At 49.0% G+C, this 22,590-nt stretch overlaps 1 protein-coding gene and 1 long non-coding RNA gene across 5 annotated transcripts in view; both read right to left on the bottom strand.

Annotated features, from left to right (window-relative positions):
* Window positions 1-22,590, bottom strand: part of CDHR3 (cadherin related family member 3) — a 156,147-nt gene that overhangs the window by 125,787 nt on the left and 7,770 nt on the right. The window lies entirely within an intron of this gene.
* Window positions 12,671-21,412, bottom strand: LOC138849037 (uncharacterized). The gene is made up of 2 exons (XR_011387371.2): window positions 21,121-21,412; window positions 12,671-13,134 (listed from the first exon to the last, which is right to left on the bottom strand). It is a non-coding gene; the product is annotated as an uncharacterized LOC138849037 (long non-coding RNA).

Consider the following 22,590-nt stretch of genomic DNA (forward strand, 5'->3'; position numbering starts at 1 on the left):
GCAGTAAAGATTTCTCTGCACCAGGAAATAGTTACTTTCCAATAAGATTAAAGGTAATTTAAAAGACAGAGAGAGATTGGGTCTTCAATATATTTTATACACCCATACAATATTTAATGGTACCATGTGAATTCAGGGAAATGGAAAGACAAGCCACAGACTGGGAGACGATATCTGTGAAAGGTGTGTCTGGGAGTTTGGTCTCCCAGTTGTTAAGATGCTGGTGTCCCACTCTGGAGTGCTCGCGGTCGATTCCCAGCTTGTTCCCACTCCCGATCCCAGCTTCCTGCTGATGCATACCCTGGGAGGCAGCAGGTGATGGCTCAAGTAGTTGGGTCCCTGCCACCCATGTGGGAGACCTGAGTGGAGTTCCTGGCTCCTGGCTCCCGACTCTGGCCCTGGCCCAACCTCAACCATAGTGAACATTTGGAAAGTGAACCAGTAGATGAGAGTGTGTGTGTGTGTGTGTGTGTGTGTGTTTGACCCCTCTCTGTCTCAAATAAAATAATATGAACAATCCAATTTAAAAATAGGCTAGCAATCTGAACAGACACCTCATCAAAGAGGATATATGGGGTGGGCATTTGGCCTAGTGGTTAAGGTGCCCAACTCTGGTCCCCAGCTCTGGCTCCTGCCTCCAGCTTCCTGTTAATGCAGACCTGCCCTGGGAGGAAGCAATGATACCTCCATTAATTGAGTTCCTGCCACCTACGTGGGAGACCTAGATTGAGTTCCCAGCTTGGCTTGCAAGTATTTGGGGAATAAAGCAACACCTAGGAATTTTCTGTCTGTGTGTCTGTCTCTCTCTCTGCCTCTTAAATGAATAAACTAGAAATTAAAAATAAAGAAGATATTTAGATGGCAAAAAAGCAACAAATGAAAAGACCCTCAACATCATGCATCATTAGCGAATTGCAAGTTAAGACAATGGTGAAATATCACTACACACTCATTAGAATGACAAAAATCCCAAACACTGACAACACCAAATGCTGACTAGGCTGTGAGGCAACGGGAACCCTCATTCCTTGCTGGTGGGAATGTAAAATGACACAGCCATTTTGCAAGACCACATCTCACATAACTAAATATATTCTTCCCATGTGATCTGGCCATCAGGCTCCCCTGCATTGGTCCAAGAGAGTTAAAGCTTGCATCTACACAAAAACCTGCACGTGGATGTTTTTAGCAGCTTTACTCAGAATCGGCAAAACTTGAAAGCAGGAAGCTGCCCTTCCCTAGGGAAATGGAAGACTTATGGTACAGGCAGACAATGGAATCCTATTCAGCACTTCAAAGAAATGAGCTGTCAAGCCACACAAAGACTTGGAGGAAACTTACATGCATAAACCGAGTGAATGAAAGAGTTGTTCTGAAGCCTGCAACACTGGCGTCCCGGGTGGGCACCAGTTAGAGTCCTGGTTGCTCCATTTCCAATCCAGCTCCCTGTTAATGTGCCTGGGAAAGCAGTAGAATGTGGTCCAAGTGCTTGGGCCCCTGCACCCACGTGGGAGACCCGAGTTCCAGGCTCCTGGCTTCTGTCTGGCCCAGATCTGGCTGTTATGGCCATCTGGGGAGTGAACCAGTTGATGGAAGATTCTCTCTCTCTCACCCCTCCCCATCTCCCTCTCTCTGTAACTCTGCCTTTCAAATAAATACATACATATTTTTAAGAAAAGGTTACATACTGTACAATCCAACTAAATGACTTTCTGGAAAAGGCAAGGCCATGGAGAATGTTTTTAAAAACAATATGGTTGGCCGGCGCCACGGCTCACTAGGCTAATCCTCCGCCTAGCGGCGCCGGCACACCGGGTTCTAGTCCCGGTCGAGGCGCCGGATTCTATCCTGGTTGCCCCTCTTCCAGGCCAGCTGTCTGCTGTGGCCAGGGAGTGCAGTGGAGGATGGCCCAGGTGCTTGGGCCCTGCACCCCATGGGAGACCAGGAAAAGCACCTGGCTCCTGGCTCCTGCCATCGGATCAGCGCGGTGCGCCGGCCGCAGCGCGCCAGCCGCGGCGGCCATTGGAGGGTGAACCAACGGCAAAGGAAGACCTTTCTCTCTGTCTCTCTCTCTCACTGTCCACTCTGCCTGTCAAAAAAAAAATATATATATGGTTGGCAGGGGCTGCGGGGTAGGAGGAACGGGCAGGTGGAACACGGAGGATTTTTAGGTCAATGACACTATTCTGTATGACACTGTCACAGTAGCCACTTGTCATCACGTGTGTCCAAACCCGTAGGATGGACACCGCCAAGAGCGGACCCTGACATAAGCAATGGACTCTGGGAGGAGATCATGTGTCCGTGAAGGTTCATTAGTTATAGCAGATGCACTCCACGGGTTGGGGATGTGGATAACGGGCAGGCTGGGCACGTGTTGGGGTAGGGGGTAGATGGAAACTCTGTACTTCCTTCTCAATTTCTTTTTGTGAGGCTAAAATTCCTCTAAAAAAATCAAACCTATTTTAGAAGCATACACTGTATGTTCAATAAACCCAATTTAATTAGCATACTTAATGAACTACTTAACGGTATGTGCAGTGATAAATTAGGTGGTACATATGGCAACTCCTAAGCTTCTACACATTCGGTTGAGTCAGTTATTAGTCAAAGACCTGCAAAGCAACTGTATGCAACTCAGCTCTGATATCCTGCCCAGGGGGAAACACCAGGGTCTGTGTTCCAGCGCCAGGTGAGATAATCAACCACAACCAAATCCATTTTGCCAGGTAACAGCAAAGTCTCGATCAAAGGCAATGCCAAGCCACTTAGCGGCTCCATTATCCTGGAGGGTGGTGGCAGAGGCTCTGGAACACTGAAACTAGTGCATCTCTACTGGTCACAGGCATGGAAATAGGCCAAGGAAGGTTCTGTCACCCTGGAAACAAAGCCCAACGTATCATTTCAGCCCCACAGCCATCAAAGCTTATTGTGAATTCTGAGCTCGCTGGTAGGGGTCACAACAGACTTGCTGCTCTTGGGAGAGGTGTGGCAGGAGAGTCCATGGGAAAAGATCAGTGAATCTGGCCTCAAATGAAAGACAGACGTGGGGGAGAGTGGCTTGTGCAAATGTCTTCTCTTCTAACGCTTAGGAAGGTGTTTCACTGGTCAGAAAGCCTCCGTGCACTACTGTCTGCTGAAAGACAGAAGGAAAACAACCCCACTGCGCCTCAAGAGTTCTGGGGACCATCGACGTGAAAAGTGTACTCAGACAGCATGAAATAAGTACACGGTCCAGCCCCTTCACTAAAGCTCTACCAAGCCCTACCCTTCCAATCTTGGGTTCTTGGGAAAGCCCTTCAAAGGCATCTGGTCCAGCCTGCCACCCTAAGCAGGAATTTCTTCTAAGGCATATTTGATATATAGCCAGGCTGTTGAGAGAGAGAGAGAGAGAGAGAGAGAGTTTGCTCGTTTCCAAAATGCCTCATTGCACTGCGGGAATGGGTCTGTGCCGTGGTCTGGATATGGCTTGAGTGTGTTCCCATGTCACAGGCTTGATGGTCAGTGCAGGGAGGTGAGAGGTGGTGGGACCTTTAAGAGGGGAAGCCTCGTGCAAGATAATTGGGTCACAGGGGACCCTGCCCTTGGGAAGAACTGCTGTAGTTCTCCCGGGCGCCTGGTTAGTTCTCACTGGAGCATTGTTAGAGGAGAGAGCCCGGCCCCTCCCAGCTTCTCTGGCTTCCTGCCTTGCTGCGTGATCTCTCCCCTTTCCAAAGCCAGGGGGCCACGCTGCCTGGACTTCAGGCCTCCAAAATAGAGCTAAATAAAACTCCTCTTTTTCTACCTCCTCGCTGCAGGTATTTTGCTGTAGCAATGGAAAACGGAGGACTACCGCTTGTCAGGACATTTTTGCTTACTGTTAGCAAAACTGCCTCTGTCTGCCTCCCAAACCGTTGGCCACACCCTCCCTGTGGAACAGGGGCAGAGAACATCCAGCCGCAGGCAGGGTAAGGCCATGAAATCGCAGGGTAAGGCCATGAAATCGTCTGGTCTGGCTCTGCCAAGGCAACGCAGCCTTGGAAATTCAGTCAGTCTATACAGCGTGCTGATTTTCAGTTGATAACTTGGTATGGTTCATGAATGATGTCATAAATATCCAAATGGTCCTTAGCAGAAGAAAGGTTCCCACCCCTGCTCTAGAACCCTGGAAGAAGAGCGATCCCTCTTCCTGGCTCTAGCCTAACCAGCTGTGTGAGCTGTGTGACCATCTGCAAGTGGTTTAACTCCTCTGTGCCTCGGCTGTAGTTGCTGAAAGGGAGACAAGAGCAGCTCCTCCTAGGGTGGAGGCGATGAGACCACCGCACACAGCCTGGCTTCTGATGAGCACGCGCTCATTATTAGCCGGGGTTATAATTAGCTATTGCACATGACACCCTTCCAATAACTATGGAGTGGCGATTGCTTTGCCAGGCTTGCAAGAAATGGCGACATCCTCAGATTTCCTTGAGTCAGAGATTATGGACCTGTCTGTGGACGATGAGAAGTTGGGGGTCTGTACCTGAAGGGCTTAAACAGAAAACACAGTTCCTCTGGGATTCATCAGGGGCTCTATGGTATCACTCCAGATTGGGTGTGTCTGTACTCTCCCCTCCCCCTCACCTCCCTGCCGCACACCCTGTCTTTCAAATGCAGAGGTTCCTTTTCTTTGGCACCAGCTTGCCATCCACCTCCACCTCTGACCCCTGACCTCTGTGACCTGCAGCAGGCTGGGTTCTGGCTCTTATCCAGGATCACGTGGTGCTCCGCTTTTAGCCGTCCAGCTTTCCAGAATGACATAACAACAGAGGAAAAGTTCTACACGTGGCCACATTTCACCAGCACACCGGGGAAGCATTTAAGGCTGTCCGGCGCACACACACACACACACACACACACCATATCAGCAGAGCAGTACTGCCTTAAGTGAGAGCTTTGCTCCAGGCCACCCTGGGAAACAGACGAGTCCACACTCTCCTCCTCAGAGCCAGGCCTCGTGGAGACAAGGGCTGAGTCCAGGAGCCGGAGGGTTGCTTAGGAGACAACATGGCTCTAACAACCGGGTTATAACAGTCAATAAAATCGCCATCTGTTGAGCTCTTAAAATGGGCCAGGCACCACGCCAAGCATTTTACAAGCGTTAGCTCTCATTTTTTCAAACCTGTTTAAATTGTGGAATAAAATACTCTTAGATCTAAGTGTTCAAAACAAATGCGCGGCATAATGAACAATCACAAAGCAAACACTTGTGCAACCACCTTCGCGGGCAGGAAAGAGAACGGTGCCTGGGGGCGGGGGGTGCAGGACCCCTGCTCCGAGCAGTTCCTACACACCCCAGAGCCCTCGCCACCCCAGAGGCAAGCCCTCCTCCGAATTTGGTGATCCTTGTTTCTCTACTTTGTATTTCCTCAACAGCAATGCACCGTACCATATAAACTATATCACCTCCTTTATCGCTTAGTTTTGCCTTGAAAATGTATTTGACAGGTGGGCGGAGAGAAAAAGGCCTCCCATCCCCTGATTCACCCCCCAAATGCCAGAAGCCAGGAGCTAGGAACTCTCCACAAGTCTCCCACACGGGTGGCAGGTACTCAGTTACTTAAGCCATCAGTGCTGGCTCCCAGGGTCTGTGTTAGCAAGAAGCTGGAGTTAGGAGCCAATGTTGGATGTGGAGCTCTGATGTGGGACACAGCGCCCCAGCCACTAGACCAAACACCCTCCCCGAGTTCTGCTTCTGTTTGGATTCTAAAGTACAGTCTCATGCGATGTATTAGGTCTTGGAGTCAAGGCTGTGTGAGATCCATTCATGCTGCTCCCCGGCGTGGTTCCTTCCTTCTCAGTGTGTGCAGTGCTCCAGGGTGTGAGTGCACCACAATCCATCCATGCCTTCTGCACTGATGGGTGTTGGTGCTGCTTCCCGGATAAGGTCATCACAAGCATTCAATTCGCAGACGTATATACATATTCTGGAGTACACAAGCAGTTCCTCTTAGAGGCGCATACCCAAGAACAGAGCTGCTGGGTTGTGGAGTGGGCACGTTTTTAGTTTTATTGCATGACGCCAGTGTGTTTTCCAAAAACGGTTATGCTAATCTACCTCCCCACCAGTGGTACACAGATTTCCTGGTGCTCCCCATGCTCACTAACAAATGGGAGGATCCAGGTCTTCAGCTGCACCAATCTGGTGAGTGTCTGTTGTATTTAGCTGCAGCGTCGATGCCTGGTTTTTAAACCTCAAAGCCATGGGAGCAGACTTCCTGCACGTCTGCTGTGCTTCTTTGACTTCAACATTGTTTTTATAGGATTCATCCAGGTTGGTGCCTGCACAATGTCACTGCATTTCCCTTTATTCATTTATTTTATATATTTTATTTTTTAAGATTTATTTATCCAAAAGTCAGAGTTACACAGAGAGAGAAGGAGAGGCAGAGAGAGAGAGAGAGAGAGAGGTCTTCCATCCACTGGTTCACTTCCCAATTGGCTGCAAAGGCCGGAGCTGTGCTGATTTGAAGCCAGGAACCAGGAGCTTCTTCTGGGTTTCCCAAGCGCGTGCAGGGGCCCAAACACTTGGGTCATCTTCCACTGCTTTTGCAGGCCATAGCAGAGAGCTGGATCGGAAGTGGAGCAGCCAGGACTTGAACCGGCACCCATATGGGATGCCGGCACTGCAGGTGGCGGCTTTACCTGCTATGCCACAGCGCCGGCCCCTATATATTTTATACACGTTAACATCCTTTTGTAAGTGTTTCCCCAAGGTTTTTGCCTCTTTTTCTGCCGGATGGGCCACCGTTTTTCTTATTGACTTGTAGGCCTTTTCTTTTTCTTTTTAAATTCTAGATACTGGTTTTGTATTGCAAGTATCTTCCTTTTTCGCACAATCCCTTTAATTCTCAAAACAACCCAGAGAAACAGCTATTATAAATATTATGATATCTGAACAAAACAGTCTTGGAGTCCAGTGACTTGTTCAGGGTCACCCGACCAGGCATGATCCGAGCTGGCAAATTAAACTCGGAAGGCCTGGCTCCTACCTGCGCAGCCACAGGCAGGACAGAGGCTGCTCTGCCCTCCTCGGCCCTGGTCCTGCGCCGGATTCTCGGCTCCTTCCTTCCCCCCTCCTGCCTTTGGTTTAGTCTCCACTGCCCTTTCCCGCCTGCTCCCGTGCTTCCTTCCAACTCTCGGTTCCAAATGTTGTCGCCTGGGGACTCCTTTGGACTCCAGCTCCGTCTGCCAGGGGCCTCTTCCTGGGCAGCCTTTCAGACCAGACCGCAGTCTGGTTCTGGCTCAGGCACTCCCCTAGTTGCACCGTTCGGCTGCGGGCAAGGTGGCCGGCATGGCGGTTGGTTTGCTGAGAGATGCCAGCACAGGGGCCGGGTCGGAAGCAGGTGTCTGTGCTGGAGCCTCACCTCCCAGGCAAACCCTCACCTGCTGCTCCTCGGCCATCTCGTCAGCCCAGGGACACCTGCTCTTCACTCCCTGCCCGAGCCCACACAAGCACCAGGCCAATGGATTCTGCAAGCTAAGTGACTCCTATTTCTAGCCACTTTTCTCCTTGCTGGCCTCCATCCATGCCAGGCCAGACCACCACCATCTCTCACCTGGGCCCTGGATGCAGCTACTGTGTGCCCTCTGCATGTCCAGTCTCTCCTCTTTCCTGCCCATTCTCCACACAGCAGCCAGAGAGGTCCGTTCCAAATATTGATCCGACCATGCCCAACTGGCTGCAATTCTCCACTGGTTCCTCCCCTCTCCTGGAATAAAGACTATAATCTTTTTTAAATTAAAAAAAAAAAAAGCTTTTTTTTAATTTGAAAGGCAGGGTTACAGAGAGAGAGAGAAAGAGAGAGAGAGAGACAGAGATAGAGACAGAGAGAGAGAGGTCTTCCATCTACTGGTTCACTCCCCAGATAGCCATAACAGCCAGAGCTGCGCCAATCCAAAGTCAGAAGCCAGGAGCCTCTTCTGGGTCTCCTACATAGGCACAGGGGCCCAAGGACCTGGGCCATCTTCTACTGCTTTCTCAGGCCATTAGCAGGCAGCTGGATTGGAAGAGGAGCAGCCGGGACTCGAACTGGTATCCATATGGGATGCTGGCGCTGCAGGCAATGGCTTTACTCATTATGCCACAGCACGAGCCCTAAGACTATAATCCTTAAGATGGACCACTTACCCTGTGAGGTTTCACTCCTGTCTCCATCCCTCTTCACTCCCCTCCTTGCTCTCTGTAAGGTCCCAGGTTTCGGCACCAATGTAAGGCTGCCACAAAACACCCCAGACACCGGAGTAAGGGAAAGGGTTTATTGGGGAAAACCCAGCAGGCTGGAGGGAAGGGGCGAGGAAGGAAAAAGAAGTAGAAGGAGAGTGTAACAGAGAGAAGGAGAGCAGAGAGACGAGAGAAGAAGAGAGCGAGCAGGAGAGAAGAGGGAGAGGAGAGAGGGGGGCGAGAGAGAAGAGACGAGAGAGAGGAGAGAGCAGGCGAGAGAGGGAGATCAGGAGAGCAGAGGAGAGCAGAAAAGAGAGAGCGAGGAGAGAGGAGGGAGCAAGAGACGAGAGGAGAGAGAGAAGCCGAGAGAGAGCAGAGAGCAGGAGAGAAGAGAGAGCCACGTGTGCAGGAACAGGTCCTTTTAAAACGTTGCCGTGGGGCGGGCAAGGAAGCAGGAGCAGCAGCGAATCCCCTTAGGATGGGGGTGGAGCTTGACACCGGTGGTTGGGCCATGTGGCCACCTGGCTTCCAGCAATGGTGGTGGGGACTAGAGGCTAGGATGGTGTCAGGGTATAGATCGCGCCATAGATAAAACTGTGCCATTTTCCTAACATTCTCCATTCTCTGCCCCTGGGGAGTTTGTTCCTATTTATATCCCCAGACTGGCTCTCACAACAGGGCCTTTGCACTGGCTGTCTGCACCTCCTGGAACGCCCTGGCCATCTTCCACCAATTTCAGGGCTCAGCAATTCTTGATCTCTCTGGTGGGGACATATGAAAAGACCCCTAGACATCCCAGATAAAGTTATCTCCATTGTAGTACAAAATGGCTCATTCAAATAATGAGGTCTTCTGCCTATTAGACAAGCATAGATTAAATTATTAGTAACAGCTGGTGGTGCTGAAGCTGCATGACAACATACTCTGTGCTCTCATTCAAGAACAATTGGAGGGGCCAGGCCCTGGCTAAAGCCGCCGCTTGCAGTGCCAGCATCCCATATGGGCCCCTGTTTGAGACTCGACTGCTCCACTTCCGATCCAGCTCTCTGCTATGGCCTGGGAAAGCAGTGGATGATGGCCCAAGTCCTTGGGCCCCTGCACCTGTGTGGGAGACCTGGAAGAAGCTCCTGGCTCCTGGCTTTAGAGCAGTGCAGCTCTGGCCATTGTAGCCATCTGGGGAGTAAACCAGCAGATGGAAGACCTCTCTCTCTCTGTCTCTCTGCCTCTGCCTCTCTTTAATTCTGCCTTTCAAATAAACAAATAAATCTTTAAAAAAAAGAAACAATTGGAGAGGTAAGAAAGGCAGGAGTGTCTATTTAAGTAACTCATCCTTTGGCACAGTATTTCCATGTATATGAATCTGTCCTTTAGATACAGGCTGACAGGCTATGTAAAAAGAGATGCAAAACAATTTCCCTTGCGATCTTGTTTATAATAGTAAAACACAGAGGGCTGGCGCCGTGGCTCACTTGGTTAATCTTCTGCCTGCGGCGCCAGCATCCCATATGGGTGCCGGATTCTGTCCCGGTTGCCCCTCTTCCAGTCCAGCTCTCTGCTGTGGCCCCAGGAGTGCAGTGGAGGATGGCCCAAGTGCTTGGGCCCTGCACTCGCATGGGAGACCAGGAGAAGCACCTGGCTCCTGGCTTCGGATCGGCACAGCACCGGCTGTAGCGGGCATTTGGGGAGTGAACCAATGGAAGGAAGACCTTTCTCTCTGTCTCTCTCACACTGTCTATAATTCTACCTGTCAAATTAATTAATTAATTAAAAAAGACCCTGATGTCTGGGTCATTGTTTTTTTTTTTTTTAAAAAGTAAAACACAGAAACAGTATACATTTCTGTCTATAAGACACTGAACTCTGGAACATTCACAACAAGGAATATTATTCAGTCATTAAAAAAAAACAGGTAGGTTTTCTTGTATTTACATAGGGGGATGTTCCAGATATATTAAGCCAAAAACAGAGTCAGAAGAGTACGATTCCATTTTTCAGTCTGACATGACAGGTGGACGTTGTGGGCACCACCTGGGCTGCCTGCATCCCGTGTTGGTGCCAGCTGGAGTCTCAGCTCTTCTGTTTCTGATCCAGCTCCCCGCTAATATGTCTGGGAAAGCAGCAGAGGTGGCCAAAGTAACTGAGCCCCTGTCGCCCACAGGGGAGGCCTGATGGAGTTCCTGGCTCCTGGCTTCAGTCTGGCCCAGCCCTGGCTGTTGAAGCCAACTGGGGAGGTGAACCAGCAGATAGAATCTTTTTTTCTCTCTCTCTCCCTATCTCCATCTCTTTCAAATAAATAATTAAAAAATAAATAGGTGCCGGTGTTGTGCTGTAGCAGGTAAAGTCACCACCTGTGATGCCAGCATCCCATAGGGGCGCCGATTCTTGTCACAGCTGCTCAATCCAGCTCCCTGCTAGTGCACCTGAAAAAGCAGCAGAGGATGGCCCAAGTGTTTGGGCCCCTGTCACCCACCTAGGAGACCTGGAGGAAGCTCCTGGCTCCTGGCTATGGCCTGGCCAACCACTGGCTGTTGCAGCCATTTGGGGAGTAAACTCATAGGTGGAGATCTCTGTCTCTCTCTCTGTATCAAATAAATAAATCTTTAACACAAAACAAATCACATTTATATTTTGCAAAGCTGGGAAATATGCAGAAATCTGTTGATTGTGGCTTTCTCTGGAGATGAATTGATGGGGCATTTCCCCCCTACATTATATATTTCTGTAATATTTGATTTTTGCCATTTTATTACTATTAAAAATTTATAATCTGAAAAAAATGCATCAAAGACAATCACAGAACACCTGCCACGTCTATCTTCTCCTTAAAATGTGTGATCTCTGAGGTCATCAGATGTCTCCCTCCTATCGTCACGTCCCCGTAGTCCTGCCAGTGCCAGACACATAGCTGGTGCTTGTTAAACATTTATTAACTGGATGAATAAATGAATGAATGGTTTTTATGAGACCTCAAATACTTAAAGTACCCACTCAGTACTCCAGAAACAAACCCAAAGACCTCCTCCCTGAAATTGTACTCTACATTTTAAAAAGTTACAAGGGCTTAGCCTGCAGGTTAAAATGCTGCCTCCCAGACAGAGTAGCTGGGTTCAGTGCCCACTTCCAGCTCCTGATTCCAGCTTTGTGCTAATACGCACCCTGGGAGTGGTGCTGGCCTCTGCCAGTCACTGGATTGAGTCTCTGGTTCCAGCCCTGGCCACAGCCAGCATTCGGGGACTGAACCAGTGGATGGGTGCTCTCTCTGTTTATCTGTCTCTCTCTCTTTCTCTGCCTAATGAAAAGAAAAAAGTGCCTCACCATTTTTGTTTTTAAGATTTATGGGGCTGGCCGGCACCGCGGCTCAATAGGCTAATCCTCTGCCTTGCGGCGCTGGCACACCGGGTTCTAGTCCTGGTCAGGGCGCCGGATTCTGTCCCGGTTGCCCCTCTTCCAGGCCAGCTCTCTGCTGTGGCCAGGGAGTGCAGTGGAGGATGGCCCAAGTCCTTGGGCCCTGCACCCCATGGGAGACCAGGAGAAGCACCTGGCTCCTGCCTTCGGATCAGCGCGGTGCACCAGCCGCAGCGCAGCGGCCACTGGAGGGTGAACCAACGGCAAAGGAAGACCTTCCTCTCTCTCTCTCTCTCTCTCACTGTCCACTCGCCTGTCAAAAAAAAAATTTTATGGAGCTGGTGCTGTGGCGCAGCAGGTAAAGCCACTGCCTGCAGTGATGGCTTCCCATTTTGGGGTCAGTTTGAGACCCAGCTGCTCTTCTTCCAAACCCAAATCTGGCTTTGCATTCTACCATTCTACCACTGTTGCATTTGACTGCTGAGGTTTGGTTCACATCTGTGAAGATATTACAAAACCCAACCCCTGACTCTAACCAAATGCAAGTACTTCCAGTTCTATATTAGCCACACTTGATAAGTGATGGAAGGAAGGGAAGGAGGAAGAGACGGAGAGAGAGAAAGGTCCAGATAGTGCCTGGACCAGAGCCCTGCAGCCTCCCATGAGAGACCGCTCTCCATGCTGACTTGCAGGAATCTGGTCCTCCGTCTTCCCCTCAACCACTTTAGGCCAATTCCCACCCCCAGGCCTTTGCACCTGCAGCTCTGAGCAGGCTTTTCCCCTAGGGCGGGCACTCTCAGGACTCAGCTCCAACATTAGCCTATCAGGAAGGCTTTCCTTCTACCCCACCTCCACTGCCCCCCCCCCATCTCCACATCGCCCTGTTTTCCTTAGAGCACTTATCAATAATGAAAGGTATCTCGGCTCCTGCTTTTTATTTACCTGTTCATCACCTGCTCCCTCCCCGGGCCCCAGGCTCCTGTCCCTGGAACACTGTCACTCCACACATACATCCCAAGTGAGTGAGTGAGCAGAGAGGGCCGGGTATCTGTGACTCTGCCTCCCTGAACTGAGAGCAAGATTGTGCTTCCGGGTTGTGGAAGGACGGTCCTGGGAACACTGACAAATGACCATGACACTGCAGGCTTCAGACAACACACATTTATTCTCAATGGTCCTTGCGGCCAGAAAGGCAGCATCAGTTGTCCTGGGCTGAAATCCAGTGTCAGAAAGGCCCTTCGTCCTCCAGGGGCTCGCGGGGACAATCGCCTGGTGGCCGCCAGTGTTCCTTAGCCTGTGGCTGGGTCACTCAGCAGCCAAGGCTGGCACCTGCAGATGGTTCCGTGCTCTGTGCTCACACCACCTCTCCTCTGTGTCGCTGCAGAATTGCCCTCTGTCCCCTGTGATCTGTGGATGTGTGTGATGGCATCTAGGCCCCAGCTGCAGGCTCATCTCCAACCCATGGTCCTTAGTTGCATCACCTCTGCAGGCTTTAGCAAACAAGGTGGCAGCTGCTGGTTTTGGGGTCATCTGGGACTCTGGGAAATGCCTTGCAAAGCACAGACCTAAAAAGGGTCCAGAACTGCTCTTTCCCATCTTCCTGGTAGAGCCTGCCACAGAGGAGAGTGCAATTAATGCTTTGAAGATTATATACATTGGGGCCGGCGCTGTGGCGCAATGGGTTAAAGCCCTGGCTTGAGGTGCCAGCATCCCATATGGGTGCCAGTTCTAGTCCCAGCTGCTCCTCTTCCGATCCAGCTCTCTGCTATGACCTGGGAAAGCAGTAAAAGAAGGCCCAAGTCCTTGGGCCCCTGCACCCACGTGGGAGACCTGGAGGAGACTCCTGGCTCCTGGCTTCAGATTGGCGCAGCTCCGGCCATTGCAGCCATCTGGGGAGTGAACCAATGGATGGAAGACCTCTCTCTCACTCTACCTCTCTCTGTAACTCTGTCTTTCAAATAAATGAAATAAATCTTTAAAAAAAAGATTATATATATTGGAGCCGGCACTGTGGCATAGCGGGTAAAGCCACCACCTGCAGTGCCAGCAATCCCATATGGGTGCTGGCTCAAGTCCTGGCTGCTCCACTTCCAATCCAGCTCTCTGCTATGGCCTGGGAAAGCAGCAGAAGATGACCCAAGTCCTTGGGCCCCTGAGCCTACATGGGAGACCTTGCTTTGGATTGGCACCGCTCCAGCCATTGCGGACAGTTGGGGAGTGAACCAACAAATGAAAGACCTCTCCGTCTCTCTGCCTCTCCTTCTCTCTGTGTAACTCTGACTTTCAAAAAAATAAATAAATCTTTAAAAAATATTATATATATTTTAATTTTTATTAGAATGTGTGTGTGTGAGAAAGAGGTATCTTTTTTTCTTTTTAAAAATATTTATTTACTTGAAAGAGTTACAAAGAGAGAGGAGAGGCAGAGAGAGAGGTCTTCCATCCACTGGTTCACTCCCCAGTTGGCCACAACAGCCAGAGCTGCGCTAATCCAAAGCCAGAAGCCAGGAGCTTCTTCCTAGTCTCCCACATGGGTGCAGGGGCCCAAGCACTTAGGCCATCTTCCACTGCTTTCCCAGGCCATAGAAGAGAGCTGGATTGGAAGAGGAGCAGCTGGGACTAGGACCGGCGCCCATACAGGATGCCAACACTGAAGGTGGCGGCTTTACCCGTTACACCACAGCACCAGCCTCAGAGAGAGGTATCTTTCATCCACTGGTCAACTCCCCAAATGCCCACAGCAGCTGGTGCTGGGCCAGGCTGAAGCCAGAAGCCAAGAACTCAATCCCAGTCCTCCGAGTGGTGGCAGGAACCCATGCACATCTTCCACTGCTTTCCCAGGATGCAACTGCAGGAAGCTGGATGGAAAGTGGTAGCCAGGACTCAAATCAGCACTCTGATATGGGATGCCGGTGTCATAGGCCATGACTTCACCAGCTACACCACAACACGAGTCTTGGATCAGGTCTAATTTTCAACACATAGAAGAGATCTTCAAGGTTCCCATGTAGTTCAACCCAGGACACGGATGTAGGAGCCCGATGCAAGCTCACCCACAGTTGTCCTCACTAGAACTGGAAATGTGTCTGATTTTCTTTTTCTTTTCTTTTTTCTGTTTTTTTTTTTTTTTTTTTTTTTTTTTTTTTTTTTTAAGATTTATTTATTTGAAAGCCAGAGACGCAGAGAGATCTTCCATCTGCTGGTTCACTCCAAAATGGCCACAATGGCCAGAACTGGGCTAATCCAAAGCAAGGAGGCAGGAGCTTCTTCTGGTTCTCCCACGTGGGTGCAGGGGCCCAAAGACTTGGACCTGCTTCTGCTGATTTCCCTGGAGCATTAGCAGAGAGCTGGATTGGAAGTGGAGCAGCTGGGACATTAACTGGTGCCCATATGGGATGCCAACACTGCAGGCGGAGGCTTACCCTACTATGCCACAGCACTGGCCCCTGGAAGTGTGTTTTCAAATGCACCCTCCTTAGCCTGGCCCAGTGGCTCCACCTTGCAACCCGGGGACAGCAGTCCATGGAAAGCTGTTTGCTCTGAGGAACCGACTGCCAGCTGTGGCATCTTCTATACTACGTGTTAGAATCTTGGGCTGGTGTCAGTCTTCCTGAGAATACATTCCTTGTAATTAAGGCACAGTATGAATCCCTCAGTAAAAAATTGAAACACATGAGTCCCTTCCAACTGCCCTCAGAGCCTTGCACGAATGCAGGCACATGGGCTTTGGGGCTGAGCCGAGAGTGCCCAGCTCTGGTCCTTACTTGCAGCGCCTCATCTGTCTGTTGGCGAAGTGACTGGTGCTCTCTACAGAGGGCGAGCCACAGAAGTGGAAACAGAAAGCATAGCTCATCTTGCTGCAATGCCCAAACTGGCATGTTTGAAACAAGTTCAAGGGCTTTGGAGGCATGAGATTAGAAAGTGACATTTTCAAAGGTTAATGTTGTTGAAAACCTAGGGATGGGCATTTGGCCTTATCAATGAAGACACCTGCATCTTGTATTGGGGTGCCTGGATTTGATACCCAGCTCCAGAGCCCAATTCCAGCTTCTTGCTAATGCAGACCTCAGGAGGCAGCCCGTAATGGCTTCAGTAGTGTGGTCCCTGCTGCCCACATGGGAGACCTGGATTGTGTTCCTGGCTCCTGGCTCCAGCCGCAGCCTCTGTGGGCATTTGGGGAGTGCACAAGCAGATATGTGTGTCGGGGATCTGTTTCTCTCTCTGCCTCTTAAATAAATAAATAGTTTTTAAAGCACATTACTCAATAAAGGAAAAGATTATATATGTAAAGATACAAAAAGTGAAGATTCGGGAGCCCTCTGCACACACACCATCTACCATAAATAAAGCTAAAGGACAAACAGCAAATTAGGAGAAAATCTTGCAATTTACAATACAAAAGGGTTATCCCACTTGAAATATATAAACAGTTTTCATAATTCAATGAAAGATGAACACTCAAATAGAAATTAGATGACTTACTAAAAGAAGACAAACCAATAATCAGAGATACAGCTGAAATAACAAGAGATGAGATTCTTTCCTTAGACCACAAGATGAAAAAGAATGGAAGATACAGCACAAACGAGACCAGGAGGCAGTGGCTGCCCTAATGACTAGCAGCTATGAAACTGAAAATGTATAATCAAAAAGTATGCTTAAGAAATAACCATGGATATACAAAAATAGCTCCACAAAACACTGATTACAGCATTGTTAATTTTATATATATACATATATATATAAAAGAAACAACCTACATGCCCAAAATCAGGGATGTCCAATACATTATAGTTTAAGAATAATCTGTCACTAGAATACTATGCCATCTTTAAAAGCTATTATATTGCTCTATATTGACTATGTTATCGATATGATCCTAAATACATAATATTATGTAGTATGTTTATATCCATGTATAGAGAATGCCAATCAACATGGCTTGCTTTGGTGGCCAGTGTTGTGGTGTTGTGGGTAAAGCCACTGCCTGTAACATCAGCATCATACATGGGCACTGGTTCCTGGCTACTTCACTTCCTATCCAACTCCCTGATAATGGCTTAGGAAAGCAGCCAATGATGGCCCAAGTGTTTGGTCCCCTGCCACACATGCAGGAGACCCAGGTAGAACTCTTGGCTCTTGGCTTCAGTCTGGCTAAGCTCTGGCTATTGTGGCCATCTGGGGGGGGGGTGTGTGAATCAGTGGATAGAAGATCTCTCACTATGTAACTCTGACTTACAAATAAATCTTTTTTTTTAAAGTGGTTTGGTTTGGAGTTGCAGGATCTAAAATGATTGATAAATAATGTGTAACTAGAGATATATAGATATACAGGATCTTCAAAAAGCTCAGGGAAAATTTGTATTATGAAAAGAACTACACATGGATTTCAAATTCACATCTAAATAAACTACTTTTAATTCTATTTTCCACAACGTTTTCAAAGTATTTTTACATATGTGTTTGTGTGTGTGTGTGTGTATCCAAATTTTTTTCTATTTGAAAGGCAGAGTGAAAGAGAGAGAGACAGAGAGAGAGAGAGCGAGATCATCTTCTGCCTACTAGTTCACTCCCAAATGACCACACCAGCCAAGCCTTGGTCAAGCTGAAGCCAGAAGGCAGGAGCTCCATCCCGGTCTCCCATGTGGGTGACAAGGTGCAAACACTGGGGGTATCACCTGCCACTTCTCAGGTGCACGAGCAGGTAGCTGGATGGGAAGCAGCAGTGGCAGCTTAACCCACTGTGCCACAATGTCCACCCCATCCAAATATTAACATTTACCTCTAGGTTTATGCTAATTTTTATTTATGCTTTTTTCCTTCTGTAATTTTTACAATGATTACTTTATATGCAAGGAAAAAAACATAGCCATTTCAAAAAGACAGGGTGCATATGCATACTCTTGAGCTGGAGGCATCATTTCCAGCCATAGGAAAGTCCTAAATGCATCTCTTAGAGTTGGGGTAGCCGCGTAATTTATCTTCCAAATCGTGCACTTCTGAGTCTTAAAGAGGAAGCTATTCATAATTTTGCTGGGACAACCAGCAAAATCAGGATTCCCTGGGCAAACTCAGCCATGTATATTTTTCTTGACCTTGTCTCTGAAAATAACCCAGATCAGGGACAAACACAGAAACTATACTTTCATCACCACAACCATGTATAGTTTCTCCTTTCTTGAAGATTTATTTATTTATCCATCCATTTGAAAGGCAGAGTGACAGGGGCTCCGGGTTGGAGAGAGAGAGAGATCTTCCATCCACTGGTTCACTCCTCAAATACCTGCAATGGCCAGACCTGCGTCAGGCTGGAGCCAGGAGCCAGGAATTCCATCCAGGGCTCCCATATGAGTTGCAGGGGCCCAAGCATGTGGGCTATCAACTTATGCCTTCCCAGGTGCATTAGCAAGTTAGCAGGGAGCTAGATCAGAAGTTGCAGCAGCCAGGACTTGAACCAGGACTCAAACCAGTGCTCTTCTATGGGATGCCTGCATCGCAAGCAGCCGCTTAGCCTGCTGCGCCACAACCCGGCCCTGGATTTAGTCTCCTGCATGCCAACTGGATGCTTGAAGAATCTCTAACAGTTCATCCTTCTCACCTAATTAGCTCATTCAGCTCGCAGAGCCCTAATTTTAGAGATTTGTTCTTGATAAAAGCATTTCCCAGAAAAACAGATCATTCGTCTAAGAACATGCTGTATTCTTAACGTGTGTTATCTCACACTGTAGATTTCCAATCTTGGAAACATCATGCAACCATTTGAAACTAAACTCGTCCTAACTGCACACCCTGAGACTCACCTGTTTTCCACGAAGGGCTCCGCCGTGGGGAACTTCACCCTCGTGACCCAGGGTGAGGTTGCCCTCATCAGCACCAGGGTGCTCTGCCCACCAACTATTCACACCCTCACAGCCTTCGCCAGCCCGGATGTAGTTTCTCCACCCTCCCAAGCCTTTGCTGCCCACCTCTGCAGCCTGCCTCTGGCATCTGACACCTGCTTCTCAGATCAATACCTTCTCCCGGCCGTCCTGTTCCCTAATCGCACACCTGTCTCCCTCAGATGAGACCGCCAGCGCCTGGTGACCAATGGCTCCTCTTGGACCACAGCACGAGGCACAGGGCAGGAGACCAGGCAAGATGGGTCTGTCAGTCTCTTCTTTCAGGGGCCATGGGGTGGGCATTTGGTGCAGCAGTGGGGAGGTGGCCATATGCTATATCAGAGTGCCTGGGTTCGAGTCCAAGCTCCGCTCAAGAGTCCAGCTGGCTGCCGGTGTGCACCCTGGGAGGCAGCAGGTTCCGGCTCAAGTGGTTGTGTCTTTGCCACTCCAGTGGGAGACCAGGATTGAGTTCCGGGCTCCTGCCTCGGGCCTGGCTCAGCACCAGGTGGTGTGGGAATTTGGAGAGTGAACCAGTGGATGGGAATTTTCTCTCTCACTCTGTTTCTCTGCTTCTCAAAATAATAACAGTAATAGTAATATTTTAAAGCTTCCCCACCCTATTTGTATTTAAAAAAAAATAAAGGAGCCTGCACTGTGGTGTAGTGGGTAAAGCCGCTGCCTGAGTGCCGGCATCCCAGGTAGGCACCAGTTTTGAGTCCTGGCTGCTCCATTTCCGACCCAGCTCTCTGCTATGTCCTGGGAAAGCAGTGGAAGATGGCCCAAGTCCTTGGGCCCCTGCACCCCTGAGGGGGGACCTGGAAGAAGCTTCTGGCTTCAGATCAGCACAACTCCAGCCACTGCAGCCAACTGGGGAGTGAACCAGTGGATGGAAGACTTCTCTCTCTCTTCCTCTCCTTTTCTCTCTGTGTAACTCTGACTTTCAAATAGATAAATAAATCTTTAACAAAATTTATATACTTAACCTTCAACCCAAACTAGGGTAGTTACCAGACTTACAGAGATTTTTTTTTCCCAAAAGATTCATTAATTTATTTGAAAGGCAGAGTTACAGATTGAGAGAGACAGAGACAGAGAGATCTCTCCACTGGTTCACTGCTGTTAACAGCCAGGACTGGGCCAGGCTGAAGCCAGGAGCTAGGAACTCCATCTGGGTCTCCCAAGGGGTCCAAGCACTTAAACCATCATCTACTGCCTTCTCAAGTACATTAGCAGGGAGCTTGCCTGAAAGTGGAGCAGCCAGGACTCGAACCGGCAATCAAATGGAATGTCATTGTCACAGGCAACAGTCTAACTCACTGCACTGCAACGTGGCGAGATGGCGCCACTGAAAATTCAGCACAAAGCGAGCACAGATCCATTCCGTTAGAGGACAGAGTCCTTTGTGCTAAAGGACCAACGCGTGAGCCAGCTATGATGCTAACCCCTGCCCTGCCATCACTCCCACCTTCCAGCAGTATTTTACTTGGATTCTGGTCCTCCCTGAAGAGGGCCACCTCAGACCTCATCGGTGATCAAGTCCCCAACATCTGCCCCCACCTCCGGCCCTGCCATTACTTGGCATCGATCAAAACCGAAGCATTGCGTGTTGCTGAATCAATCATGGGCCAGTCATCGAAACGACACTGCACTTCCCTGCTGTCAAATTGATTTAACTGGCATTCAAAAAGTTCATAGAAAATGGAGTGAGAAGTTTATGTTGGTGCAAATCAAGTTGAAATCTGTACATACACAGGTCTTCAAAAAATTCATGGCAAATGCATATAATAATAAAAAAAAAAACCTGCATGGATTTCTACAAGGTTTAATCCCACCTTTCAGGAACTTTTTTTGAAGTTCTCTGGTACAGGTCAATGTCTCTGTCTCCAATCCAAGCCTAAGAGGACTTAAACTTGAAGTGAAGTGTGAACAACTGAAATTAGATACCAAGGCCATTTTATTCATGCTGTGGCCCAAGCAACTGTATTTCTCATAGCTGAGAAATCTCTTGGGAAATCTGCCAACTCAAATGCATTACTTGTAACTGCATCACCCTATAATATAAAGGTGTAATCACACATATGGTCAATAAGGGAGGCTGGCTCCTATTCCAGTCAAAAGTAAACACCCTGTTCAAAGGATAACCCCACAAAGAGTCATCTTTGATACCTCTCATTCTGCCCAGGGGTCCCCATCCCTGTCACCAATGTATTATGGTGATTTTCCTGGCAGATGGTAGGGAACTGAATTCCAACAAAATCAGGAATAGAAAGATTACTTTCTAACATATTTGGAAGTAAAGTTTCCTGAAAGAGGATTACTTTTTCTTTATGCTCACTATGGTAAGATGGAGCAGGGTGGGGACCTTTTTTTCCTGCCAAGGGCTGTTTGGCTATTTACAATGTCATTTGCGGGCCATACAAAATTATCGACTTAAAAATTAGTCTGCTATAGATTTATTGACCTTCCAGTCCTGCCTGTGGTTACCTTGGCAGGGCCAGACCAGATAATGTTGTGGGCCTCCTACAATGGCCCGTGGGCCAGACGTTCCCCACCCCTGCTGGATGATGTCAGTGGTGGGACTGGGGAGCCCTCGGAAGTGACAAAATTGTGCAGTGCACAACCTATGCTGGCCAGGTTTTGCTAAGTTGGAAATATAAGAAGCCAATGGGAGGGAGCCACACTCAGTTTTCCTTTCCCTCTGGGGCTCAATCTCATCACCTGCAGCTGAGAGTACTAAGAGCAATCCAGCATTGGTGTCGTCCTATCAGACATCCCATTGGAGGGAAGCAATGGTGTGTATGTGACTCCAACAATAAGACCACACTACTCGATTGTTGCATGGCAACCATATCCATAAGACAGAGAGCTCACATCTTCTTTGATTATACAAACACCGGCCGTCCAGGAACAGAACTTGAGTCTACACATGATGAAAAGGAAAGGAACTTGGGTTCTTCCAGGAGCAACGATAGATCTCACAGTCTCCAGCACACTCTCTTGATAGAGTTCTCTGTGATGGAAGAAGCCAGCGATGGCAAAGTAGTTGATGAGGGCTATGCATTCATTATCTGGAAACGCCACAGAAAACCTGAAATTCATGAACCTGCACCAGGGCTTCTCAGTCCCATTGCTATCATTTTGGACTGGATCAATCTCTCTTGTGGGAGGGCTGTCCTGAGTTATCTCTTTGGAGGATGCTTGCTAGCAGCTCTGGCTTCTGCCAACCAGGTATCAGAGGCACCTACAGGGGCAGGTGGTTAGCCTAGCAGTTTAGACACAGATATCCCATATCAGAGGATGTGGGCTGGATTCCCGGTTCTGGCGCTTGTCTCCAGCTTCCTGCTAATTTGGACCCTGCGAGGCAGCAGTGATGGAATTAAATAATTGGGTTCCTACCGCCCATGTGGGACACCTGTACTGAGTTCCCATTTCCTGGTTTTGGCCTGGCCCAGCACCGACCTTCGAGGGTGTCTGGAAAGTGAAGCAGTGGATGGGGCTTTCTTTCTCTTTCAAATAAATTTTAAAAATATATTTAAGAGCTTTAAAAGGAGGCACTACCCTCACCCCCAGACTAAGAATGCCTCCAGACATCAGCAGATGTCCCAGAGGAGGCGACGGTGGCAAACTCGCCCATGACTAAGAAACACTGGCCCACGTGGGTATTTCAATTTATGGTGTTAGCATCATGCTTAGGAAGTCGCAAGCAAAGGTGACCTGGATTGTATTCTTTGCTATGACCATTTTGGGGGACCTTACAGGCTTCTATTTCCTGAAAATAAATGAACCCCAAAGTCTAGCCTTTTGTTTTCAGGATTTCCTCCCTGGGAGGGGAGCAGAGCAGGAGCTGAAGGAAAGGCATTAGGAGGTACTGGTACCTGGCCTGAGGCATCCCAGCCTGGGCACCCTCTCTGTCCCCTTGTTAGCCGGCCACGTGCTAGATCTGAGCACTGCTCATCTCTTGAACATGATGCTGCTTCCAGCCAGGGTGAGCAGGAGGAAAGCCAGACATGGTCACCCTCCCTGTGGTGGCTTCCTCGTCACTGGAACCCCTTAACTCCCACAGCATAGCTAACTCAGGCCACATGGTTTCAAAAAACATGGGTGAGGCAGGAGGAATGACAACATAGAAAACCTTAAACTGGATACTGGGTTGAAGGATTCCTAGTCTACTGCTCAGTGCTGGACCAG

The sequence above is a fragment of the Oryctolagus cuniculus genome, chromosome 3 (assembly GCF_051225735.1).
Source record: "Oryctolagus cuniculus isolate XC-2025 breed Fujian yellow rabbit chromosome 3, ASM5122573v1, whole genome shotgun sequence".
Taxonomy (NCBI): Eukaryota; Metazoa; Chordata; class Mammalia; order Lagomorpha; family Leporidae; genus Oryctolagus; species Oryctolagus cuniculus.